This window comes from Somniosus microcephalus, chromosome 10, assembly GCF_052327205.1.
Source record: "Somniosus microcephalus isolate GS21.2 chromosome 10, FLI_Smic_1.0, whole genome shotgun sequence".
NCBI classification, from domain to species: Eukaryota; Metazoa; Chordata; class Chondrichthyes; order Squaliformes; family Somniosidae; genus Somniosus; species Somniosus microcephalus.
In genome coordinates this window covers 17,764,217-17,792,152 of record NC_140996.1, presented here as the reverse complement: position 1 = coordinate 17,792,152, position 27,936 = coordinate 17,764,217, and the positions used below count along the sequence as shown (strand labels likewise).

Genomic DNA, 27,936 nt, shown 5'->3' with positions numbered 1-27,936 from the left:
CAGCCGTCGCCCTGCTGCAGCACAGCGGTCTGGCCTCCCCCACATTGCTGCGCTTGCTACAGTGCCAGCCCGGTCGAATGCCAGTGTCTCTGGCGAGCAGCGCGCACCTGCCATCAGCCAGCTTGCCCCCAATGGTGCTGCCGACACTGCCACTCCCCCAGCCAAGGTGTAACGAGCTGCTGCTAAGACTGATGCTGCCCAGCCACAGCTGCAGCAGTCAGCAGGCAGCCCCTCCCGGGCCAGGCCTCGTCTAGGCCGACCCCCAAGGGCATCTGCCGACACGCTTTGTGGCCCTCATGAGCCTTCCCCCAGCCTCGCCACACCCGTAGGGCCCAGGTTGAGGCGGAGCAGCAGGTCGGCCAGGGGCCGGAGAAGCCTGTCTAAGGACTCGCCCTCTCGGCACACCCATTAGAGTGTGGTGAGAGCGGTTTCTTTTATATTGGGGGGCTTGTGTTGTGGGGGGCATTATTTTGTTAAGGCCGAGGATCAAGGCATTTTTTGTTTTCATGGGGGTGTCTCTGTTGTGGGGGGGGGCTTATTTTTGTAAGGCTGCTGGTAAAGGCCTTTTGGATGGGCAAGTTTTGTTAGTCCTCCCCAGGTTTTGGGAGTGACAGATGTTTTTGACTGTTTTTTGGGGGTCTTGTCTGTTTTTCTGTTTCATGTGGGAAGGGCCCTGAGTTTGTGAAATAAAGCTTTTGATTTATTCAGCATGTCCAGGTGTCATGTTTGAAGTGGTTGTTGCGTTAACCGGCTGAGGGCTTGCGGAGCGGCTGCCTCAGGTGCGTTCATTGCCACAGGCCATTCCCTGACAGGGGGCCTAGAAGTGTCGATCAATAAGCCCCCGGCGGACGGCCCTTGGCCCTTGTCGCTCCCTCCTGGGCTGGTCCTCCTCCTCCTCCTCCTCCTCCTCCTCCTGCTCGTCCTCCTGAGGTGGTGGTGCAATGCCAGGTGGCAGTGCCTGAGTCCTGCGGATAGCCAGGTTGTGCAGCATGCAGCACACGATGATGAACTGGGAGGCTCTATCCGGCGAATACTGAAGAGATCCTCCGGAACGATCCAGGCAGCGGAACCGTTGCTTGAGGACGCCTATCGTTTGCTCGATGATGTTCCTTGTGGCTTGATGGCTTTCGTTGTATGCCTCCTCCGCTGGGGTCCTGGGCGCGCGGAGCGGGGTCATGAGCCATGTACACAAAGGGTAGCCCTTGTCCCCGATAAGCCATCTCCTTGGTGGAGGCTGTGCCTCAAACATGTCAGCCACAGTAGTCTGGCGCAGGATAAATGCATCGTGGCTGCTTCCTGGGAAGCGGGCATTGACAGCTAGGATGCGCTGCCTGTGGTCACACACCAGCTGTACATTTCGGGAATGGTAGCCCGTCCTGTTGCGGTAATTCTCGGCATTGTGGATGGGTGCCCGCATAGCCACATGCGTGCAGTCAATGGCGCCCTGCACCATGGGGAAGCCCGCGATCCTGCCAAATCCGACTGCACGCTGCTCCTGCCTCTGTCGGGTCATGGGGAAGGAGATGAATTGGTGTCTCCTCGCGTAAAGTGCATCGGTGACCTGCCGGATGCAGCGATGCGCGGCGAACTGGGAGATGTTCGCTATGTCTGCAGCAGCGGCTTGGAAGGAGCCGCTTGCATAAAAGTTCAGAGCCACCGTGACCTTCACTTCCACCGAGAGAGACGTCCTGCACATCAGCTGTGGATGCAGATCTGTGTGAAGCAGCTGGCAGATCTCTGCAACCACCTCTCTTCTGAAGCGCAGCCTCTTCACACAATGTGCCGCAGTCATGGTGAGATAGGACACCTGCTGCCGGTATTGCCTGAGTGGGTAAGGCCTACGTTGCCGACGCCTGATGGCCCCTCTGCGTCTAGGCATGGCTGGCCCTCTCTCACAGCGTCTGCGAGCCCTTCGCACATAATGCTGCAACTGAGGGTTGGCCCCCCATACAGCCCCCATAATAAAGTTGAGAACAGATAAATCACAATGTCAAAGCACTGGCCAGAAGCCAAAAATACCTCTCCTATGTTGTTCCAAATCAGTAAGCTCTGTCCCTTGGTCTCTGTCCAGAAATCCAAAGCAGTAAAGTCATTGCAGCAAAATGGCTGGGCTTTATAGGTCAGTGTAAGTGCCCTTTAATTAGCGCTCCCCGAGGCCCACAGGGCCTCTTTTGCGTTCCACCTCACAGTTCTTAGCAGCACCACGCCCACATTGGGTGGGCGCCACTGAATTTCCGGTTTGGGGCGCACAAACAGCGTTGCGCGACGATATGACGTCATAAGCTGCGCGCGCACCTGAGCGGGCGCAAACACTTTGCGCTGGCGCTAAATGTCAACTGAATTTGGGCGTCGGCGCAGATCGGACTGCGTTCAGGCGCTAAGTGTCTAGCGCCGGAAATATAGCCCTTTTATGGCGTTAGCGGCTGGCGCAACCCACTGAATTTCTCCCCCTTGGTTTCTTATTCGTACTGTTCCTATTCTCAAATACCCATAAAACAAAATAAAATTCAGGAGTGAATAGAGCAAGTTTTTTTGTACATATATATTTCATAGCAGATTGGCGTGCAGCCACAAGCTCACATAGTTTGACTTTCGTGGTTACTGGGATGATAGAAAGAGTTACACAATTGTTCTGATTTACCATTGCACATGTCAAAGATTTCCTGTAGTCTAATGTGTGCTCTTTCAACCATAGTCTACATTTGAACTTACCCATCTAAAAGGACAAAGGCCTTGGTGACCACTGTGTCTACTCCACAGGCAGGAGTTTACGAACTTTTGCAATTGGTATTCTGTGCAGGTATTTCAGATTGATACGGGATGGTTGGTGCAATTGCAGCAACTCTTACTTGCTGAAGATGTTACTGAAGTAGTGGTAATGTTTGCGACGTTGCCCATTTCAAAATGAGACCTGAGAATTTAATCACATCTCTCTGATATTGAAAAGGGGGAACTTTGTTTTTTATTCGTTTATGGGATGTGGGCGTCGCTGGCAATGCCAGCATTTATTGCCCATCCCTAATTGCCCTTGAGAAGGTGGTGGTGAGCCGCCTTCTTGAACCGCTGCAGTCTGTGTGGTGAAGGTACTCCCACAGCGCTGTTAGGGAGAGAGTTCCAGGATTTTGACCCAGCGACGATGAAGGATCGGCGATATACTTCTAAGTCAGGATGGTGTGTGACTTGGAGGGGAACTTGGAGGTGGTGGTGTTCCCATGAGCCTGCTGCCCTTGTCCTGCTAGGTGGAAGAGGTCGCGGGTTTGGGAGGTGCTGCTGAAGAAGCCTTGGCGAGTTGCTGCAGTGCATCTTGTAGATGGTACACACTACAGCCACGGTACGCCGGTGGTGGAGGGAGTGAATGTTTCAGGTGGTAGATGTGGTGCCAATCAAGCAGGCTGCTTTGTCCTGGATGGTGTCAAGCTTCTTTAGTGTTTTTGGAGCTGCACTCATCCAGCCAAGTGGAGAGTATTCCATCACACTCCTTACTTGTGCCTTGTAGATGGTGGAAAGGCTTTGGGGAGTCAGGAGGTGAGACACTCGCCACAGAATACCTAGCCTCTGACCTGCTCTTGTTGCCACAGTATATATGTGGCTGGTCCAGTTAAGTTTCTGGCCAATGTTGACCACCAGGATGTTGATGGTGGGGGATTTGGCGATGGTAATGTCATTGAATGTCAAGCGGCGGTGGTTAGACTCACTCTTGTTGGAGATAGTCATTGCCTGGCACTTCTGTGGCACGAATGTTACCTGCCACATATCAGCCCAAGTCTGTATATCGTCTACGTCTTGTTGCATGCGGAGTTGTGAATGGCACGGAACACTGTGCGGTCATTAGAGAACATCCCCATTTCAGACCTTATGTTGGAGGGAAGGTCATTGATGAAGCAACTGAAGATCACCACAACCATCTTCATTTGTGCTAGGTATGACTCCAGCCAGTGGAGAGTTTTCCCCCGGATTCCCATTGACTTCAGTATAACTAGGGCTCCTTCATGCCACAGTCAGTCAAATGCTGCCTTGATTTCAAGGGCAGTCACTCTCACCTCAGCTCTGGAATTCAGCTCCTTTGTCCATGTTTGGACCAAGGCTGTAATGAGGCTGGGAGCCGAGTGGTCTTGGTGAAACTCAAACTGGGCATCAGTAATCAGGTTATTGTTGAGTAAGTGCCGCTTGATAGCACTGTCGATGACACCTTCCATCACTTTGCTGATGATTGAGAGTAGACTGTTGGGGCGGTAATTGGCTGGGTTGGATTTGTCCTGCTTTTTGTGGACAGGACATACCTGGGCAGTTTTCCACATTGTCGGATAGATGCCAGTGTTGTAGCTGTACTGGAACAGCTTGACTAGAAGCATGGCTAGTTCTGGAGCACAAGCCTTCAGCACGATAGCTGCGATGTTATCAGGGCCTATAGCCTTTGCTGTCTCCAGTGCGCTGGGCCATTTCTTGATATCACGTGGAGTGAATCGAATTGGCTGAAGACTGACTTCTGTGATGGTGGGGACCTCAGGAGGAGGCCGATCTGGATCATCAACTTGGCACTTCTGGCCGAAGATGGTTGCAAACGTTTCAGCCTTGTCTTTTGCACTCACGTGCTAGACTCCACCATCTTTGAAGATGCGGATATTCATGGAGCCTCCTCCTCCCGTTAGTTGTTTAATGGTCCACCACCATTCACGACTGGATGTGGCAGGACTGCAGAGCTTTGATCTGATCCGTTGATTGTGTGATTGCTTAGCCCTGTCTATAGCATGCTGCTTCCACTTTTTAGCATGCATGTAGTCCTGTGTTGCAGCTTCCCCAGATTGACACCTCATTTTTAGGTACGCCTGGTGCTGCTCCTGGCATGCTCTTCTACACTCCTCATTGAACCAGGGTTGGTCCCCTGGCTTGATGGTAATGGTAGAGTGAGGGATATGCCGGGCCATGAGGTTACAGATTGTGGTGGAATACAATTCTGCTGCTTCTGATGCCCCACAGCGCCTCATGGATGGCCAGTTTTGAGCTGTTGGATCTGTTCTGAATCTATCCAATTTAGCATGGTGCTAGTGCCACACAACACGATGGAGGGTGTCCTCAGTGTGAAGATGGGACTTCGTCTCCACAATGAAAGTGTAGTGGTCACTACTACCAGTACTGTCATGGACAGATGCATCAGAGACAGGTACATTGGTGAGGACGAGGTCAAGTAGGTTTTTCCCTCATGTTGGTTCTCTCACCATCTGTCGCAGGCCCAGACTGGCAGCTATGTCATTCAGGACTCTGCCAGCTCAGTCAGTAGTGGTGCTCTTGGTGATGGACATTGAAGTCCCCCACCCAGAGTACATTCTGTGCCCTTGCTACTCTCAGTGCTTCTTCCAAGTGGTGTTCAACATGGCGGAGTACTGATTCATCGGCTGAGGGAGGGCGGTAGGTGGTGATCAGCAGGAGGTTTTCTTGCCCATGCTTGACCTGAAGCCATGAGACTTCAAGGGGTCCGGAGTCAATGTTGAGGACTCCCAGGGCCACTCCTTCCCGACTGTATACCACTGTGCCGCCACCCCTGGTGGGTCTGTCCTGCCGGTGGGACAGGACATACCCTGGGATGGTGATGGAAGAGTTTGGGACATTGGCTGAAAGGTATGATTCTGTGAGTATGACCATGTCAGGCTGTTGCTTGACTAGTTTGTGGGACAGCTCTCCCAATTTTGGCACAAGTCCCCAGATGTTGGTGAGGAGGACTTTGCAGGGTTGACTGGACTGGGTGTGCCGTTGCCGTGTCCGTAGCCGATGCCGGGGTCGATGCCAGGAGGTCCGTCTGGTTTTATTCTTATTATTTTGAACTTGAACATGGAGGACCCATCCTGATCATATTTACTGGTTTGCATTACTTTTAACTGTACTGAATCCTGGGGCAAAAGCTGACTTTTTTTTAAACAGCCTTCCAAACCTGACTAAAATAATCAATTATTGGATAGTTACATGCTTCCCAAAATATGGCTGTAAATTCAGATTAATTTTCTCAAAATCCTTACTTTCCTGCTAGCATTTTCAGTGACCTTCATTGCTCTATCCTTTCGTGTACTTCAAATTTGATTATCAAGCTAATAAGCTAACTGTTTTTAACTGACAAGACCTTGGTACTCTCATAGAGTAGAGATGAGTAGACAACAACACAATGATTGTTGACAGAATTATTGATTACTTTTTCTCACCACTGAAGATAATGCATCATCTGACCAGTATTCAAATCTGTCAGTATCTGCCCGAGGCGATTCTGTTATTGCTTGGCTCTCGCATCAGGGCTCAACTGTTTGGAGGGTACATAGAAACATAGAAGATAGGAGCAGGAGTAGGCCATTCGGCCCCTCGAGCCTGCTCTGTCATTCAATGCGATCATGGCTGATCATCCAAATTCAGTACCCTGTCCCTGCTTTCTCCCCATATTCCTTGATCCCTTTAGCCTTAAGAAATATATCCAACTCTTTCTTGAATATATTTAATTAATTGGCCTCTACTGCCTTCTGTGGTAGAGAATTCCACAGGTTCACCACTCTCTGGGTGAAGAAATTCCTCCTCATTTCAGTCCTAAATGGCTTACCCCTTATCCTTAGACTGTGACCCCTGGTTCTGGACTCCCCGACCATCGGGAACATCCTTCCTGCATCTAGTTTGTCCAGTCCTGTCAGAATTTTATAAGTTTCAATGAGATCCCCTCTCATTCTTCTAAACTCCAGCAAATATAAGCCCAATCGACCCAATCTCTCCTCATACGTCATTCCTGCCATCCCAGGTATCAGCCTGGTGAATCTTCGCTGAACTCCTTCCATGGCAAGAACATCCTTCCTCAGATAAGGTGACCAAAACTGCACACAATACTCAAGGTGTGGTCTCACCAAGGCCCTGTACAACTGCAGCAAGACATCCTTGTTCCTGTACTCAAACCCTCTCGCTACAAAGGCCAACATACCATTTGCCTTCTTAACCGCCTGCTGCACCTGCATGCTTACCTTCAGCGACTGGTACACAAGGACACCCAGGTCTCGTTGCACTTCCCCTTCTCCCAATCTATTGCCATTCAGATAATAATCTGCCTTCTTGTTTTTGACACCAAAGTGGATAACCTCGCATTTATCCACGTTATATTGCATCTGCTATGCTTCTGCCCAATCATCCTGGAGTATCATTAACAAAAAGTACAGCATGGTAACCTGATCTTCCATGAAGACAAGAAACAGAGAGGACAATGGGAGAAGCCTTTCTACAAGAACAGTGATTTAAAAAAAAGTCTATTATTACACCCCAGGGTTTGCATAGTCTGAGGAGGTTTTGTCATCTTTTCAACAACTCAGCAAGTATGTCATGAAATGCGAGCTTCTAAATGAGGGCATGTCATATATTTTCAACAGTTCTGCAAATTTCAAACATCTAATATTTTGTTTTGTGCTGCACAATGGACTAAACACATCATTACTGGTCAGTGTGTCACACAATTTGACCACTTTTCTATTTGCGATAAGACTAAAATGTTACAACAGCTTCTGATGCACTGTTTTTGACAAATTTGGCTTCAACCTGCAGCCCTTGCAAAACTTGGCTATCTTTCTTTGAAGCTGGGAGCTCCTTCAAGGTGCTACGGCCCTCATCCTTTCGTCCTCTAGGCTTGGCATCGGATTATTATGTCACTGAATCTATTGAGGACATTAACCCCATCCTGCCCATCCCCGTGCCAAATGTTTCCTGCATTCCTGGACACCATGGAGGTTCATGTTCTGTAAATTGTGATTTTATGCGGTTTTAGTCAATTACTAATGGCTCTGCTGTCAGTGCAGTGCAGTTAATTATAAGAGGCAGGGTCTTCTTATTCTGCTTGTTTACGGTTTTAACTGCGATAATGGCCATTATGCGATGACAGGCCAGTTTAGGCTTTCACCAGCAACGCAACCACACCCAGGAGAGACAGAAATCGGTGCACAATTAATTGGTTCAGCATTAAATCATTTTGCAGCGTTAACTGCATGCAGTCAAAGTACAGCCTGAAAATAAGGCCTCACTGTGTATTGATCCAATCTAGGTTTTGCATCTGATACTTGATGTAGTGTATCGATCCATTCGATGCTCGGTATCTGATTCCAGCACAATGGAATCATCAGAGGTCAGCAGTGGGAGAATAAACTGCAGGATCCCATTGACGTGCGAGGCTGATGAAGGCAGTTTGAGTTCTTGTCAGCAGTGTATGTGAGTTGTTCTAAGCTACGTGCACTCCAATCCTACTGGGCCTTCAGTGTTTTGTTTCAAAAATCAGCCTAAATTTGATTAGAAATTTTCAAATTAATTATGAGCCACTGCAAATACGATATAAAAACACGCATGTAATGCCACACAAAATATATTTAAAGCAGCATTGCAAACATACTAAAACATTATCAAAAGAAAGGCTTCATGCCAGTAGTTGTAGTTCCAGTAAAATGAAGAGGATGGCTGCTGTGTCTTTTTCGAAAGGACTAACAGCAGTGATCATTTTAAGATACTGCTTGCAATGACAGGATAACCACAAGGGTAACAACTGAGAATTTTCTTCATCTGGAAATACCTCTTTAAAAAAAAGAAGAATTTGATTGTGACACTCCGAGTGGTAAGGTCAGAAACTGAGATAAGCCAGACTTCAGGAACCAAAACTCAACTGTTTAATTATACATATGTAGCAGAGAAACATCTCTTACAGCTGTAGGCAAAGCACTTCCAATTCTTACTGTGCGATCACCAAGATGGAGGATCAACCTCTGAGTCATACCCAGAATGTAATGCCACTACCTTAATAAGTGGTGTGCCAGGACATTACCTTACTACTGGTAAATATGATCCCATAATATTTGTCTCCATCTGGTGGATAACTTAAGCATTACATCCCAGATTACTATATTGATCCAAATGGGTTGGTTTTTTTTGAGGTGTGAAGCCATTTACTTTTAATCATCAACTTTGCAGTTTGCTCCTTGAGAAAGGGAGGCCTCTAACCATTTTGTTTTACCATCAGTGGCTATTCAGCCATGTAAAAGGGTTGGCACCCTTAGGATGGTTTCCTTCTAGCCAAAAAAGGTTGGTTTCCACCAACGCGTCTGGAGGCACAGCCATCCCCGATGGCAACATGAATAAAACTGGACTTGCCACCAGATGTGAAAGTGGCCATGTTTTTTGGTCAGCAATGAACCGATCAGCTCAGTTGATACACACTCACTCGCTTTTTGCACTCGCTAGGCTGCACGGACATTCTGCAACTACATTGTCGCAACTTAAGTCACAACTTAAACACATGCACAGGTCGTTTTACATCATCCCGAATGCTGCCCCATAACCACCCCATAATATAAATCAGCAATTCCTATACCCCCCGCCACAAAACTACTTCTCAAAATAGCTCTGTAACATAAACGCATCGTGAGCTGTGTTGGAGCAAAAAAATTATCCATCCAAAAAAAATGTTTGTACAGTAAATCAATGAAGCAAAGGTAGAACTTATAAATAATGCAAAAAAGACTTGTTATGAAACGAGGTGGCACAGTGGGTTATCACACATTGTACTTTCTCCCAAGTTTGAATTCCAGACTAATTGGGTGAAAATTTCATTTGTCAGCTGTAAATGTCCTAAGTTTGGGCAGTCCATATCAAGTTCCTAGGCCAACTGCCACAATTCACCGCTAATTGGCGCTAAATTGATATTCAGTCAGAGAGGTCACAAGGATGACTAGCGTGAGGAAGAGAAATTTCACACCGTTTTAATGGGGGTGAGGTTCTGAAGTTCAGGTTATGTCACATTATGAGGCACAGTAGAGGGAGCATTTTTCTGCAACTAAACATTGGCTACTTGATGTGAGATTGTTGATATTGGATCCCATGTGTTAGAAAAGTTTCCATTCCTGTCCTTGATGATGATGAAATCCACACAAAACAAACGTCAAACAGGAATGAGTTTTCACAACGGAAATTTAGAATTTGGTGTATTTTATGTCTCGGCATTCATTGAGTGTATGTTCTTAATTGATAAGGGTGTCTTTGTGTGCTGTAGTTTACTGAAAGCTATATGATTATCAACATAATCATAAACAAAAACTAAATTTCAATAGCACAGCTTTAGCTGAATTCAATTTAAAATAGAGTGATTCAATATTATTCAATATTAAAGAATACTGTGCATAATAAGGTGCAAAAGACAAGGCTGAAACGTTTGCAAACATCTTCAGCCAGAAGTGCGGGGTGGATGATCCATCTCGGCCTCCATCTGAGGCCCCCACCATCACATAAGCCAGTCTTCAGCCAATTCAATTTACTCCACATGATATCAAGAAACGGCTGAGTGCACTAGATACAGCAAAGGCTATGGGCCCCGACAACATCATGGCTGAAGATTTGAGCTCCAGAACTAGCCGCACCTCTAGCCAAGCTGTTTCAGTACAGCTACAACACTGGCACCTACCTGACAATGTGGAAACTGCCCAGGTATGCCCTGCCCACAAAAAACAGGACAAATCCAATCCGGACAATTACCGCTTCATCAGTCCACTCTCAATCATCAGCAAAGTGATGGATGGTGTCATCAACAGTGCTATTAAGTGGCACTTGCTCACCAATAACCTGCTCACCAATGCTCAGTTTGGGTTCTGCCAGGACCACTCAGCTCCTGACCACATTACAGCCTTGGTTTAAACATGGACAAAAGAATTCCAGAGGTAAGGTGAGAGTGTTTGCTCTTGACATCAAGGCAGCATTTGACCGAGTGTGGCATCAAGGAACCCTAGTAAAACTGAAGTTAATGGGAATCATAGGGCTGGAGTCATACCTAGCACAAAGGAAGAGGGTTGTGGTTGTTAAAGGCCAATCAGCTCAGCCCCAGGACATTGCTGCAGGAGTTCCTCAGGGCAGTGTTCGAGGCCCAACCATCTTCCCTCTGTCATAAGGTCAGAAGTAGGGATGTTCTGGGTGTAATGATATCAGCAAATAGTGATGGTATTTGCCTGTTTGATTATGATGCCTTACCAGCATATTTGCCTGTTTGATTATTTATGCCTTACCAGCAGAGGGCATGTGAGAGAGGCAGAGTTTTAGTTTTAGTTTTGTTTTAGATGGATCTCTAAGATGGTGTCTCCTGTAATGCTGTTAACTTAGATGAACAAACTTTAGATTAAAAGACATTCTCTTTCATGAATGTGTCGTCATTGAACCCACATAAAAAACAATACACTGGGAACTAAATATACCAGGTTATAAGGTCTACAGGAAAGATAGGGGAAATGGCAGAGGGGTAGGAGTAGCCTTAGTGATTAAGGATGAAATTACTTCAATGATAAGAGAGGATTTAAAGAAATGTAAGCAGCCAGTGGAGACCTTATGGGTTGAATTAAGAAATAGGAAAGGATTTAAGACTGTAGTGGGAGTTGTTGTGTATAGGCCCCCGGTAGCAGCTGTGAAGTGCTAGATTTTATAAATGCAGAGATTGGACAAGCGTGTAGTAAAGGCTGAGTGGTTTTAATGGGGATTTTAACTTTCATATAGATTGGGAAAAGCAGACTAGCACCTGTCAGAAAGGTAGTGAATTTCTTAAGTGTGTTCGGGATAGTTTTCTACAACAATGGGCCAGAAATTAGGATCGGGTGCTTGCCACGCGTGCAAGCCCCCGATGTGCACTCACCCGGCGCGCCGACATCTGAAGCCCGGGCCTGCTTGCATTTCCTGTCACTGGCTCGGTTCAGCTGTCGGCGCGATGTGCTTACCTGATCCAGCGGCGTAGTTAGTGCGATGTGCCGGCTGGGATCAGGTGAGCACTCTGCAGCCAATCAGGGGAGGGGAAACTCATTCATGAGTTTGATGGTAAAGACTGTCAAACTCATGAAAAGTACGGGCGCCCAAAAGACTAGTTTAACTTTAAATAACATTTTAAAAAACATCCCAATAATTAAATAAACTATAAATAACTTTAAAAAAACTATTTAAAACAATTAATAAAATTTTTGAAAAAATAATTTTTTACAAAATCGGGTCTAAAAATAAACTTACCTTACTGTAAAGTCCTTAAAAACAATGAAGCTGTGGAAAAAATGTAATAATTTTAAATAATAGACCACTTACCTTAAAGAATCAAGTCCTTACGCCTCCTTTTTATATGTCTAAAAAGTTCAGGCCTTTGCACATGCGCAAACCTGTCAAAAAAAAGGAAGTTCAACGCGTGCGCACAGAGTCACGCGTTGGGCCTCTGAACCCCTTGGAGGAAATGTCGGTTTCCCGCGCATGCGCTGTGCATGCTGAAATCTGACACTTCCAACGGGCCCACGCGTGAGTAACCCGTCCGTACTCACGCGTTGGGACCGGAAGTACTTGCCCTATATATCCTAGAGGCAACAAGGGGCATGCCATATTAGATTTAGTAATGAGTAATGAGACAGATTTAGTTAAAAGCCTAACTGTGCGTGAATATTTATCCAATAGCGATCATAACATGATGAGTTCAACGTAACGGTTGAAAGGGAGAAACACGAAACAACTATTAAGATTCTAGATTTAGGTAAGGCTGATTTCAAAGGGATGAGGCAGAGACTGTCCACAGAAAACTGAGCAAATCTGTTAATGGGTAAAATGATAGAAGATCAGTGGGAGATATTTTTAAAAGAATTTAACGTGATACAGAAGCAGTTTATATCCCTGAGGGGCAAGAGCTCTATTAGCCAAAAAAAAACAGCCACGGACGACTAACGAGGTAAGGGACAGCATAAAACTAAAAGAAAAAGCATACAAAAATGCAAAAAATAACACAGGTTCTGGCGAATGGGAAAGATACAAACAATGACCAACCCCCAGGATCAGATGCTTTCCATCCCAGGATTTTAAGGAAGTATGTGAGCACATTGCAGATGCCCTAACTCTCAGCTTCCAAAGTTCTCTCAATTCAGGAACCGTTCCATTAGATTGGAAAATTGCACATGTCACTCCATTATGTAAGAATGGCGAGAGAGAGAAACCAGGGAATTATAGACCAGTTAGCCTAACATCTGTTGTCAGGAAATTACTAGTCTATAATTAAGGATAGGGTGCCTGACCACCTTGATGTGCCAAATAACTGCCTGAATCCAAGAGGTTAAAGCTTAAAACTAAAGGCTTTTATTAAGTAAGAACATGGCATCGAGTTAACACAAGGCAGCCAACATTCATCACCGACCCAGCCCTTATGAGTAAGACTCACACTAATCCGGAGGATCCAGAGGCGCGGGGCTAGGGAAGAGCATTAGTGGTTACATCTGTAGAACATTCCAGACATTAGCAAGTACAACAACAACAAACAATACAAATGCCAGAACACAGTGTTATTTCATCACATTCACCCCCTGCTATAGATTCAGTCTGTCAGGAGGCCTGATAATCCTCTGGGAACGACGTAACTCTTGCTGAGGCTGCTCCCAGAGTACTAACTCCGGTTCATTCGAATTCCCAGAATCATCAGTGTTTTCCACACTGAAGATTTGTGTCTCTGAAGGTCCAATACCACAATTGAAAACTCTACTCTCAGAGTCAAACTCTTTTCGAGCTCCAGCAGGTGCAAGATCTTTAATAGAGACCGTATCCTCTTGCCCATCCGGATATTGAATGTACGCATACTGGGGATTAGCATGGAGGAGTTGTACTTCCCCCACCAGTGGATCAGTCTTGTGGCCTCTCACATGTCTGCACAACAACACAGGGCCCGTGGTCGTCAACAATGTGGGTAACGATACTCCATTAGTAGCTTTTCTTGGAAAGCTAAACATCCTTTCATGAGAGGTGGCATTCGTCGCTGTACACAAAAGAGACCTCATGGAATGCAGCACGTCTGGCAGGACATCCTGCCAGCGAGAGGTCGGCAGGCCTCGCGACTTCAGAGACAGTACGATAGCCTTCCACACTGTCGCATTTTCTTTCTCGACCTGCCCATTACCACGAGGGTTATAGCTGGTAGTTCTACTCGTTGCAATCCCTTTCGATAGCAAAAACTGTCACAATTCTTCGCTCATAAAGGAAGAACCCCTAGCACTATGTATATAGTTAGGCATGCCAAACAAGGAAAACAGTTGGCAGAGGCATTTAATTACAACAGCACTAGTCACATCCGGACAGGGGATAACAAAAGGGAACCGAGAGTACTCGTCTATAATATTAAGAAAATAGACATTACGGTCGCTCGATGGAAGGGGACCTTTAAAATCAAGACTCAAACGCTCAAATGGTCGAGTTGCTTTAATAAGATGAGCTGGCTCGGATGGCTTATAGAAGCAGGGTTTGCATTCAGCACAAACACGACAGGTTCTGGTCATTGTCCGGACCTCCTCAATAGAGGAGGGTAGATTGTGGGACTTAATGAAGTGGTTCATTCTGGTAACCCCAGGGTGGCAGAGTGCGTCGTGGAGATTTTGAAGCTTATCTATACCTAGACTAGCACATACTCCTCGTGACAAAGCATCCGATGGCTCATTAAATACTCCAGGCCTGTACTGAATATCATAGTCATATGTTGACAGTTCTATTCGCCATCTTAAAATCTTATCATTTTTGATCTTGCCTCTCTGCTTAGTATTGAACATAAAGGCCACAGATTGCTGGTCCATAATAAGCGTAAAACGTTGGCCAGCGAGATAATGTCTCCAATACCTGACTGCTTCGATAATCGCCTGTGCCTCCTTTTCCACTGAAGAATGTCGAACTTCTGGTCCTTGCAATGTACGAGAGAAGAAAGCTACTGGTCTACCAGCTTGGTTAAGAGTTGCTGCCAACGCAAAATCAGATGCATCACTTTCCACTTGAAAAGGGATCTTCTCATCCATGGCACATACCACTGCCTTCTCAATGTCCCATTTGATATTAAAGAAAGCCTCCTGAGCTTCCGCCAATAGCGGAAAAGACGTCGACTTAATAAGAGGTCCGACTTTATCTGAATAGCTAGCCACCCACTAGGCATAGTACGAGAAGAATTCCAGACACCTTCTTAAAGCTTTTACAGTGTGAGGTAAAGGTAATTCCTTAAGTGGGCGTAATCTTTCAGGATCTGGCCCGATTACCCCATTCTCCACAACGCAACCAAGAATACACAAACGTGTAGTATTGAAGGTACACTTGTTTTCGTTGTAGGTCAGGTTTAACCACTTTGCAGTCTCTAGGAATTTCGCAAGATTTTGATCATGCTCCCGTTGGTCATGCCCACAGATAGTAACATTATCCAGGTACGGGAATGTTGCTTCCAACGCGTATTCATCCACCATACGATCCATCTCCCGTTGGAAGACGGATACCCAATTCGTCACTCCAAAGGGCACCCGAAGGAATTGGTACAGGCGCCCATTAGCTTCGAAGGCCGTATAAGATTGGTCTTCTATTTTGATGGGGAGTTGATGGTAGGCAGACTTTAAATCAATGGTGGAGAACACGCGGTACTGAGCTATCTGGTTCACCATCTCAGAAATACGAGGCAAAGGATAGGCGTCTAATTGGGTATACAAGTTTATAGTCTGGCTATAATCGACCACAAGTCTTTTCTTTTCATTAGTTTTAACCACCACCACCTGGGCACGCCACGGGCTATTACTTTGTTCGATGATTCCCTCCCGTTGAAGCCTTTCCACTTCCTCTTTCATAAATGTTTTATCTTCTGAACTATACCGTCGACTCTTAGTCGCTATAGGTCTACAATTAGGAGCAAGGTTCACGAACAAAGAAGGCGGACTTACTTTTAAAGTAGAAAGGCCGCAGACTGTGAGTGGAGGCTGAGATCCACCATACTTAAGGGTAACGTTCTCATGCTGACACTGGAAGTCCAAGCCTAAAATTAAGTTCACACACAACTGAGGTAATATGAGGCATTTAAAAGCCTTATACTCCGTATCCTTAATGGTCAATGTGACTTTACAATATCCAGTTACCTCCGAAGTAAGGGGCTTGGACGCCATCACAATTTCACTTCGAGTAGGATACACCTTCAATGAACAGGAGTTAACAAGGTTGGGGTGTATAAAACTTTCAGTACTGCCACAGTCTATCAAACACCCAGTAGGACGACCATTAATCTTGATGTCCATCATAGATTTCGACAAGGAACACGGTATGGTCTGGTCAACCGTAGCCGAGGCTAGAGTAAAACGATAGGCGGCGGCAGAGAAGACATCGGGTACAGGATTACCCTTACACACTTTACTAAAATGTCCCCGTTTCTTACATTTAAAACAGGTAGCCTCTCTGGCTGGGCATCTTTGCCTGGGGTGTTTAGATTGGCCACAAAAATAACACTTAGACCCATGGAGTACAGCCGCAACAACAGGATTAAGTGGAGGCTCCATTGGTGTTATGGATGCCTCCATACTCAGAACACACGAGGCTGAGAGAGATGCATGGGCTGATGCATACACTTCTAAATTCTTCTGGGCTACATCTAATGATTGAGCAGTAGCGACGACCGTTTTTAAAACTAACGAGTTGTTCTCAAGGAGTCTCTGTCTAATATAATTAGATCGGAGGCCAGATATGAAAGAATCGCGGATGGCTTCTTCCTGATACACTATGGCAGAGACAGCCTTGTAGTTGCAATCCTTAGCCAAAGCCTTAAGGTCCTGCAGGAAATCGTCCAGGGATTCCTCGGGTAATTGCCTGCGAGTAGACAAAAGATACCTGGCGTATACTTCATTAACCGACTTAAGGTACTGGGCAATATGAGCTGCGAGGGCCCCTTCATATGTAGTAATATCTTCAATTATAGAGTAAGTTTGATGACTTACCAAGTTGGTTAGAAGACCCAACTTGTTAACCGTCGGATCGATCGATGCGATGAAGTGTTCAAAACATCGAAGCCAATGCGTAAATTTCTTCGACGCATCTGCCGAATGGGGATCGATATCCAGACACTCTGGTTTCAAAAATTGATCCATCTTCCAAAAGTTGTTACTTAATAAAATTGATGTGCCAAATAACTGCCTGAATCCAAGAGGTTAAAGCTTAAAACTAAAGGCTTTTATTAAGTAAGAACATGGCATCGAGTTAACACAAGGCAGCCATCATTCATCACCAACTCAGCCCTTATGAGTAAGACTCACACCAATCTGGAGGATCCAGAGGGGCGGGGCTAGGGAGGAGCATTAGTGGTTACATCTGTAGAACATTCCAGACATTAGCAAGTACAACAACAACAGACAATACAAATGCCAGAACACAGTTATTTCATCACACACCTTGAAAATTTTCAGTTGATCAGAGAGCACTAGCATGGATTTGTGAAAGGCAGGTCACGCCTGACAAACCTGATTGAATTTTTTGAGCAGGTGACTAAAGTAGTGGACAGGGGAATGTCTATCGATGTTATTTATATGCACTACCAGAAGGCATTTGATAAAGTCTCACATAAGAGCCTGTTAACTAAGGTAGAAGCCCGTGGAAATAACAACAGAAAACGCTGGAAAAACTCAGCAGGCCAGGCAGCCTCCGTGGAGAGATAAACAGAGTTAACGTTTCAGGTCGCTGACCCTTCGTCAGAACTGGAAAAAAGCTCTCAATGTCTCTTAATCTCTCCTGCTTTTTATCCTATCACTGGCCTTCCCTTTTGTTCTCAAAAACCCCTCCCCCTTTTCCCAGCCCCTAAACTTGCTTTCCATTTCCTGCTTTTTTCCAGTTCTGACGAAGGGTCATCGACCTGAAACGTTAACTCTGTTTCTCTCTCCACGGATGCTGCCTGGCCTGCTGAGTTTTTCCAGCGTTTTCTGTTGTTATTTCGGATTTCCAGCATCCGCAATATTTTGCTAAGGTTGCCCATGGAGTTGAGGGCAAATTATTGGCCTGATTAGGAAATTGGCTGAGCGGCAGGAGACAGAGAGTAGGGATAATGGGTAGGCATTCTAATTGGCAGGATGTGACTCGTGGTGTCCCACAGGGATCTGTGTTGGGGCCTCAACTATTTACCATATTTATTAACGACTTAGATGATGGCATAGAAAGTCATATATCCAAATTTGTCAATGACACAAACATAGGCGGCATTGTAGATATTGGTAGATTAAGCGAATGGACAAAACTTTGACAAATGGGTTTCAATGTAGGCAAATGTGAGGTCATCAACTTTGGACCTAAAAAGGATAGAACTTGGTACTTTCTAAATGGTGAAAAGCTAAAAAAACAGTGGATGTCCAAAGAGACTTGGGGGCCCAGGTACATAGGTCATTAAAATGTCATGAACACGTACAGAAAATAATCAAAAATGCTAATGGAATGTTGGGTTTTATATCTGGAGGACTAGAATACAAGGGGGTAGAAGTTATGCTGCAGCTGTACAAAGCCCTGCTTAGACCACACCTGGAGCACTGTGAGCAGTTCTGGGCACCACACCTTAGGAAGGATATATTGGCCTTGGCGGGAGTGCAGCGTAGGCTTACTAGAATGATAGAATTTTATATTGAGTTTGAAAGTGATTTAGTTAAATCCGAAACTAGGGTCTTAAATCTAAACAAAGCATACTATGTAAATATGAGGGACGAGTTGGCTACGGTGGATTGGGAAATAACATTAAAAGTATGAGAGTAGACAAGCAATGGCTAGCATTTAAAGAATTAATACATAATTTACATCAAATATACATTCCTTTAAGGCACAGAAACCCCACAGGAAAAGTGGTCCAACCTTTGGCTAACAAGAGAAGTTAAAGATAGTATTAGATCAAAGGAAGAGGCTTATAATGTTGCCAAAAAGTAAGTCTGAGAATTAGGAGGATTTTAGAATTCAGCAAAGGAGGACCAAGAAATTGATAAAGAAAGGGAAAATAGAATATGTGAATAATTAGTGAGAGACATAAAAACAGACTGTAAAAGCTTCTATAGGTATGTAAAAAGGAAAATATTAGCGAAAGTAAATGTGGGTCCCTTACAGGCTGAGGCAGGAGAAATTAGAATGGGGAATAAGGAAATGGCAGAGAAATTAAACAAATACTTTGGTCGTGATTTCACCAGCAGAGGTGGGATCGCAGCGGGAGAGCTGGTTGGTGCATTCCGGTCCCGTTCCCGGCTGTAGCCGCTCTGTAAAAAGGGTTTTCCATTAATAGGGCTGGTTAAGCCCACACTGCGGGGTTCCCAGCCAATTAAAAGGAAGCGGGTATAATGACATCATCTGATGACACGTCATCAGCCGGTTTTCTTAAAGGGACCACGTCCACATTAATTTTGACAGTTGTGCTGTCAGTTTTCTACAGCATTGAGTTGCTGCAAACACTGACAAGCACTGCATAAAGGTGTATGGCTGCACCCAGGCTCTCGCATGACTCCCTCCATATGCTAATGGAGGGAGTAACAGCACGCAGGGAGGTTCTCTTCCCTTCCAAGGGCGGAAGAGGCCTCCCCAGGACACCCATGCAGCCTGGTTGCACAGTGCAGAGGAGGGCACAAGCAGAGATGTCGTCGGGAGGATCTGACTGCAGTGGTGCAAACCTTTCAATGATCTCAGTGGATCATGAAACGTTACTGCAAAGCCACACTCAACCTCATCCTGTGCCACTCATCACATCCCCATAACTCTGCCTTCCCTACCCTACTCCTGTACATCCTTACTCACATCAACTTACCTTGCAGCCCCCCCCCCAATCTCTCTATATCTACATTATCACTTCCCCATCTCACTAGCCACTCCTCACACTCACCCTCATCCTAGTCCAATCATACCAACTAACAACACACAAGGGTAGGCACTTGGGTGTTTTATGCAATGTTCATGTAAATTTTCTGTTAATGTGTTGTCAAACATTGAAATCTTTATTTTCAACACTTTACCTTATTGTACAGATCTGTGCACACCTTTGGAAGTGTCTTAGTGAGTTGCAGTGAATGGTGAGACATAACGGCATCCCCCGCAATGGTGATGAGTGTTAAAGGAATGGCTTGGGCATTGTAGGGATGCTTTAATGTGATAGTGTGGGGTGGAGTTAACCTGGAGCATCATGTGGCAGCCAGGGTGTACAGTGTCAGCTGAAGTAAATCTGGCTATGGTGATGCCATCACTGGCCTCCCGGACAGCAATGTTGTTGGGTGCTGATGCCGTGTCCTGTGCAGCATCAGGTGATTGCGGAGAAGGCTGGTATTGTTGTTGGTGATGTTGGTGTGCCTGGTGATGGTGTTGGGGCTGATCATGGAGGGATTCAGAGGACCTAGGTGAGATTTTTTCAAGGGCACCGATGTTGCTGGAATAGATGGCTGCTGAAGTGATAGCAAAATACTGCGGATGCTGGAAATCTGAAATAACAACAGAAAATGCTGGAAATACTCAGCAGGCCAGGCAGCATCCATGGAGAGAGAAACAGAGTTAACGTTTCAGGTCGAAACCCTTCATCAGAACTGGAAAAAGCTGGAGATGTAACAGATATTAAGCAGGTGCAGAGACAGGCAGGGGGGGCGGGGGGGGGGGGGTTAGGAGGGGAGGAAGGAATTGAAAGAACATGCTGTACTTTTGTAAGAGGCAGGAAAGATAAAATGTTGCAAATGGGAATGGCAAAAATCATACTGCATGAAAAATGGGGGCAGGGATAATTATCTGAAATTGTTAAACTCAATGTTGAGTCCGGCAGACTGCAAAGTGCCCAATCGAAAGATGAGGTGCTGTTCCTCGAGCTTACGTTGAGCTTCATTGGAACAATGCAATAGCCCGAGGACAGAGAGAGCAGAGTGGGAGTGAAGCGGTGAATTAAAGTGACAGACGACCGGAAGCTCAGGGTCACCCTTACGGACTGAACGGAGGTGTTCCGCAAAGCGGTCACCCAATCTGCGTTTGGTCTCCCCAATGTAGAGGAGACCGCATCGTGAGCAGCGAATACAGTGTATTAAATTGCAAGAAGTACAAGTAAATCGCTGTTTCACCTGGAAGGAGTGTTTTGGGCCCTGGACAGTGGGAAGGGAGGAGGTAAAAGGGCATGTGTTGCATTTCTTACGCTTGCACGGGGAGGTGCCAGGTGAAGGAGAAGGGCTGTTGGGGGTGATTGAGGAGTGGACCAGGGTGTCGCGGAGGGAGCGGTCCCTTCGGAATGCTGAAAGGGGAGGTGAGGGGAAGATGTGTTTGGTGGTGGGATCACGTTGGAGGTGGCGGAAATGGCGGAGGATGATCCGTTGAATGTGGAGGCTGGTGGGGTGAAAGGTGAGGACAAGGGGAACCCTATCGTGGTTCCGGGAGGGAGGGGAAGGGATGAGAGCAGAAGTGCGGGAAATAGAACTGACACGGTCAAGGGCCGTGTCAACCACGGTAGAGGGGAATCCTCGGTTGAGGAAAAAGGAAGACCTGTCGGAAGCACTGGTATGGAAGGTGGCATCGTCAGAACAGACGCAGCAGAGACGGAGAAACTGGGAGAATGGAATAGAGTCCTTACAGGAAGCGGGGTGGGAGGAAGTGTAGTCCAGGTAGCTGTGGGAGTCGGTGGGCTTGTAGTGGATGTTTGTTGCAAGCCGATCACCAGAAATGGAGACGGAGAAGTCAAGGAAGGGAAGGGAAGAGTCGGAGATGGACCATGTGAAGGTGAGGGAAGGGTGGAAATTGGAAGTAAAGTGAATGAACTTATCTAGTTCAGGGCGAGAGCAGGAAACGGCACCAATACAGTCATCGATGTACCGGAAAAAGAGGTGAGGGAGGGGCCCTGAGTAGGACTGGAACAAAGAATGTTCCACATATCCTATGAACAGGCAGGCATAGCTAGGACCCATGCGGGTTCCCATAGCAACACCTTTAATTTGGAGGAAGTGAGTGGTCCAAGGAGGCGACAGTGGATAGAGAGTTTACTCCAAACACTTCCAAACCGCATACAGCTCAAAAGTGTCTTCCATGTCCTGAAGGTTCAAGCTTCCGACATTGGAAAGTGATCAGCTGAGAAATAGTAGCTTTCATACCAATTTTGCAGCTGTCACCTATTCACAGCAATGGGGAGACATAGAGAACCCGACCTACTTATCTGACGTGATCTCCGAACGACGTGAACCCCGTTAAAAATGTGGGAAAATAGAAAAGGCTGGCAAAATAGTAGTAAACAAGCACTGAACTATCAATTAAGTAACTTAAATGCCTCCCCTGCCACTTGGTGTCAGGTCTGCTCTGAAATCGCAGAACCAACACTTTGGAAACTTACATGGAGGCGGGTTCGCAGCGGGTTCCCAAACTGCTGTCAATCATTTCGATTTTGACAATGGACCCGTCTTCAAACGCTGCCTCTGAGAGCCAGCAAAATTCAGAACTTTGTGTCTGTCTTCACGGAAGAAGATGCAAAAAAACTTCCCGGAAATAGTGGAGAAGCAAGGGTCTAGCGAGAAGGAGGAACTGAAAGAAATTAGTAATAGTTAAAAAATAGTACTGGAGAAATTAATGGGACTAAAAGCCGATAAATCCCCTGGGCATGATGGCCTATATCCAAGGGTTTTAAAAGTGGTGGCTATACAGAGAGTGAATGCATTGGTTGTCCTCTTCAAAAATTCCGTAGATTCTAGAATGGTTCCCACAGACTGGAAGGTAGCAAATGTAACCTCACTGTTTAAGAAAGGAGGGAGAGAGAAAACGAGGAACAACAGACCAGTTAGCCTGACATCAGTAGTAGGAAAAATGCTTAAATCTATTATTAAGGACGTTGCAACAGGGCACTTAGAAAATAATAATAGGATCCACAGAATCACAGAAACCCCACAGTGCAGATAGAGGCCATTTCGGCCCATCGAGCCTGCACCGACACATATCCCACCTGATCCCCGTAACCCCTACACCAACACATATCCCACCCTATCCCCGTAACCCCACGTATTTAATCTCCCTAACACTAAGGGTCAATTTATCATAGCCAATCAACCTAACCCGCACATCTTTGGACTGTGGGAGGAAACCAGAGCACCCGGAGGAAACCCACGCAAACACGGGGAGAATGTGCAAACTCCACACAGACAGTCACCCGAGGCCAGATTCGAACCCGGGTCTCTGGCGCTGTGAGGCAACAGTGTGAACCACTGTGCCACCGTGATTGGGCAGAGTCGACACGGATTTATGAAAGGGAAATCATGTTTGACAAATCTGTTGAGTTTTTTGAGGTTGTAACTAGCAGAATAGATAAGGGGGAACCAGTAGATCTGGTGTATTTGGATTTTTAGAAGGCATTCAATAAGGTGTCACACAAGAGGTTATTAAACAAAATTAGGGCTCATGGGATTGGGGGTAATAGACTAGCATAGATTGAAATTGGTTAACGGACAGAAAACAGAGAGTAGGAATAAATGGGCCATTTTTGGGTTGGCAAGCTGTAACTAGTGGGGTACCGCAAGGATCAGTGCTTGGGCCTCAGCTATTCACAATCTACATCAATGATTTGGATGAGGGAACCAAATGTAATATATCCAAGTATGCTGATGATACAAAGCTAGGTGGGAATGTAAGTTGTGAGGAGGATGCAAAGAGGCTTCAAGGGGATATAGACAAGCTAACTGAGTGGGCAAGAACATGGCAAATGGAATATAATGTGGAGAAATATGAAGTTATCCACTTTGGTAGGCAAAATAGAAAAGCAGAGTATTTATTAAATGGTGAGAGATTGGGAAATGTTGGCATTCAGAGGGACCTGGGTGTCCTTGTACACGAATCACTGAAAGTTAATATGTGGGTACAGCAAGCACCTCCCAAACCCGCAACCTCTACCACCTAGCAGGACCAGGGCAGCAGGCATCACCTGCAAGTTCCCCTTCAAGTCACACACCATCCTGACTTGGAAGCATATTGTGGTTCCTTGATCGTCGCTGGATCAAAATCCTGGAACTCCCTCCCTAACAGCACTGTGGGAATACCTTCACCACACGGACTGCAGCGGTTCAAGAAGGCGGCTCACCACAAACTTCTCAAGGGCAATTAGGGATGGGCAATAAATGCTGGCCTTGCCAGCGATGCCCACATCCCAGCAACGAATAAAAAAAAAGTCCTTGTCAGTTTATAGAGTGAGGTAACAGGTTGTACTTGTGCTCCTCTTCTTCAAGTTTATGGCTTGGATTTTGTGATCAGCAGTGAAGTGACGCTGCTCACTGTTGACCTCGAAGAAAGCTGCCCACAAACTTTTAGTGGGCTCTGTGGCATCAATTTCACCTTTTCCGATGTTAATTTAATTCTGGCGTCACCTATAGGGGATCTCTGGCATCCAGCAATAGTGATGTCATCAAGCAGGCTAAGCAGCCAATCACATTAAAGAATTCTCACAGACAGCAAACCAGGAAGTAATAAGCAGGTTTTATCATTCACTTTTTCTGATTTTACTGAGAGCAAAATAAATATTGGTACATACACATGGGATTAAGGTAGAAGCTAAAATATCATAAACAAACTTAAAACATTTTTTTTATTATTTTAAGAATCTATGGATTTTTTAACATGGAACAGAGAAAATGAAAATCAATTTTTCAGGGCCCGAGACGTTGTTCAGCGGTAATTATGACTTAGTTCACCGTTAAAAACTCAGTTACACCTCATTCAACAAGGCTTAACTTTTTCAAAGGTTTTTACAGTGAGAATAGTGCGTAAAAGTTCACGTCCGTGCAGTGATTTCCAATTGATTTCCATCTGCGAAGACTGCAACAGTGCGCCCTGTGGAGGAGCAGGGTATCACTGACAGCAGCTTCAGGATTTCCGCATTTAAATGCGCTGTGCAGACTCCAGAAGGTGATGTCAGTTGTAATGACGACAAACGCTGACACGTTCGTTGTCATTACGACCGCAGATTCCAGGCCTATATTTTGGATGACATTACTATTAACAAAAGCAATAACCTCTTTTATCTGCTGGCAGTTTTACTGTTATATCAAAGCAGTTCCTAATTCTTTATCGTGCATTGATTACGGTCTCTGGAGCACGTCTTCGGCAATTTTCTGATACTTTGCTTTCTTTTTTCGTTCTTCTGCGATCTTCTTTTCCTCACTTTTAGCCGTCAAAAGATTATACAGCGCCTTTCTCAACCTGGAGACCTCCCAAAGTGCTTCACAATCCCATGTGTATGTACTTTTGGAGGTCAGTCACTGTTGTAACGTTGGGAAGCACGGTGGCTAATTTATGCACAGAAAGATCCCACAAACAGCAATGAGATAAATGACCAGGTAGCCCGTCTTACTTACGTCAGTTGAGGATACATGTTAGCCAGGACATGAGGAAAGAAAAATTGATGCCGCTCGCATTCAAATGAAGACTCCAACTTTCCCACTGCAGCCTCTGCAGTAAAGTCTATTCCATTTGTGACACATTGCACCAGCATTGCATTTTATAACTATACTTATGGGTGCTTCTCTCTTGAGTACCCAATCTGCTGACTTAATTGACCCAACACAAATTGAGCACATTCACTTTCACAGTGAAATTTCTTCAATGCAGCCATTTGGTTTGTGTGAGGAAGTGGAATGTAAACAAACAGTACACAGCACTGCTAGTAAAGCATCAAGCTTTATGCCAACTGCAATTTCTAGGCGTATGTGTTAGTTAGAGCCACTCATGACTGCTCCTCTCCATATCACCCACTTTTCTCTTTCGAAGAATGAGAGGTGATCTTATTGAAACATATAAGATTCTGAGGGGGCTTGAAGACGTTTCCCCTCGTGGGGGAATCTAGAACGAGGGGGCATAGTCTCAGAATAAGGGGTCACCCACTTAAGACAGAGATGAGGTGAAATTTCTTCTCTCAGAGGGTTGTGAATCTTTGGAATTCTTTACCCCTGAGAGCTGTGGAGGCTAGGTCATTGAATATATTCAAGGCGGAGAGAGACAGATTTTTGAGCAACAGGGGAGTCGAGGGTTATGGAGAGCGGGCAGGAAAGTGGAGTTGAGGCCAAGATCGGATCAGCCATGATCCCATTAAATGGCGGAGCAGGCTCGAGGGGCCGAATGGCCTGCTCCTGCACCTATTTCTTATGTTATTATGTTCTTATGTTTTGAATATTAATTTTATGGAGGCAAGTGACCAGTGAGCACTTTGTATATTCCAACATCCAATGTGAAAAAGCAGATCCCATTACATGTCAGCTGTGGCTCAGTTGGTAGCACTCTTGCCTCTGAGTCAGAAGGTTGTAGATTCAGATCCCACTCCAGTAAGACTTGAGCACAAAAATCTAAATTGACACTCCAATGCAGTACTGAGGGAGCACTGCACTGTCGGAGGTGCCGTCTTTTGGGTGGGATGTTAAACCGAGGTCCTGTCTGCCCTCTCAGGTGGATGTAAAAGATCCCATGGCACTAGTTCGAAGAGCAGTAGAAGTTTTATCCCCGGTGTCCTGGCCTATATTTATCCCTCAATCAAGACCACTAAAACAGATTATCTGGTCATTATCACATTGCTGTTTGTGGGAGCTTGTTGTGTGCAAATTGGCTGCCGCATTTCCTACATTACAACAGTGACTACACTCCAAAAGTACTTCATTGGCTGTAAAGGACTTTGGGACATCCTTGTAATGATCAATAACATGTCATTCTATAGTGGACACTAGGTGGAGCCGTAGAGATGTGTAGAGCTGTATATTGCTGTATGTCTATATATATAAGACTACATTACCCACGATGCACTAGGCTACCCAGAAGGCAGTAGTCAAGATGGAAGCCTGCACACAGTAGCACACATGCTGAATCTCTACAGATGCAGTACCTAGCGAACGGGTACCGAATAAAAGACTAGCTAGAAGCTAGCTGTTCATAATAAGAATGTCTAGTTATTAATGAACATAATATGGTACCAGGATTGGTGAAGATCTGCTGAAAAATTGTGAAAAGCGACATGGAGAATTTGAGGCCACTGGAGTTTTTGAATCTCATGGGAAATGTTGACTACAATTGGCGGGCTTTCAAACAACAATTTGAACTCTACATTGCTGCCATCGGGTTCAGTACGAAGCCAGACGCAAGGAAAGTAGCATTGCTGCTTATGGTTGTAGGCCCACAGGCGATAGAGGTATTTAATACATTTGTATTTAATCCAGAGGAGAACAGAGAAAATTTAGACGATATGCTAAAGAAGTTTGATACACATTGTTCTCCCAAAAAGAATGAAACCCATGAGAGGTACATCTTCCATTCTCGGACACAGCAGCAAAGTGAGACTTTTGATAGCTTTGTGACTGATCTGAAACTGAAAGCACAGACATGTAATTTCTCTGAGCTGAAAGCATCCATGATTCGTGACCAAATTGTGTTTGGTATTCATGATAAAAAGGTCAGGGAATGTCTGTTGAGAGAAACCGAACTAACATTGGAAAATGCTGTGACAATATGCAAAGCCAGCGAGCTAGCTCAAAAGCATGCGAAGACGTTCAGTGAAATCAATAATGATACGATTGTAGTAAGTGCTGCTGTCAGTGCTGTGTCCTACAAAGGGAAGAAACATGGGCAGAACAGAAATGAAAAGCAATCGGAGGAAGGGATTTTTAATTGTAAACGCTGTGGTTACAAACACCAGTTAAAACAATACCCAGCGTTTGTAAAAATGTGCACAAAATGTCATGGAAAGAATCACTTTGCCAAACAATGCTTTTCAAAAGTAAAAACAAAGAAAGGGCAACGAGTTAATGTGATTGAGGACACTGATTTAAGTGAGACATTTTTTGTAGGAATGGTGTCATGTGACAATATAGAAAAGGATACAGAAAATGTGCAGCCCTCAGGAATAAACAATGCTGAACATAATGTCAATGCAGTAAAAGAGGACAAATGGATGATCCCACTGCAGGTAAATGGAGCATTAGTTACATTGAAACTAGACACTGGGGCAAAAGCAAACTTAATCAGCATGAGTGACATTAAAAATATGAAAGAAAAGCCCAAAATACAGAAAAAGTCAGTACTACTGAAGGACTATAATGGACAGAAAATAGATAGCTTAGGTGTATGCAGACTTAAAGTGACAGTCAAAGACAAAGTGCATCATCTCATGTTTTCTGTTGTGGCTGAAGG

General features: G+C 45.4%; 1 pseudogene; it reads right to left on the bottom strand.

Annotated features, from left to right (window-relative positions):
- Positions 1–4,041: 4,041 nt before the first annotated feature.
- On the bottom strand, positions 4,042–25,258 carry LOC147111450 (uncharacterized; annotated as a pseudogene).
- Positions 25,259–27,936: the final 2,678 nt, after the last annotated feature.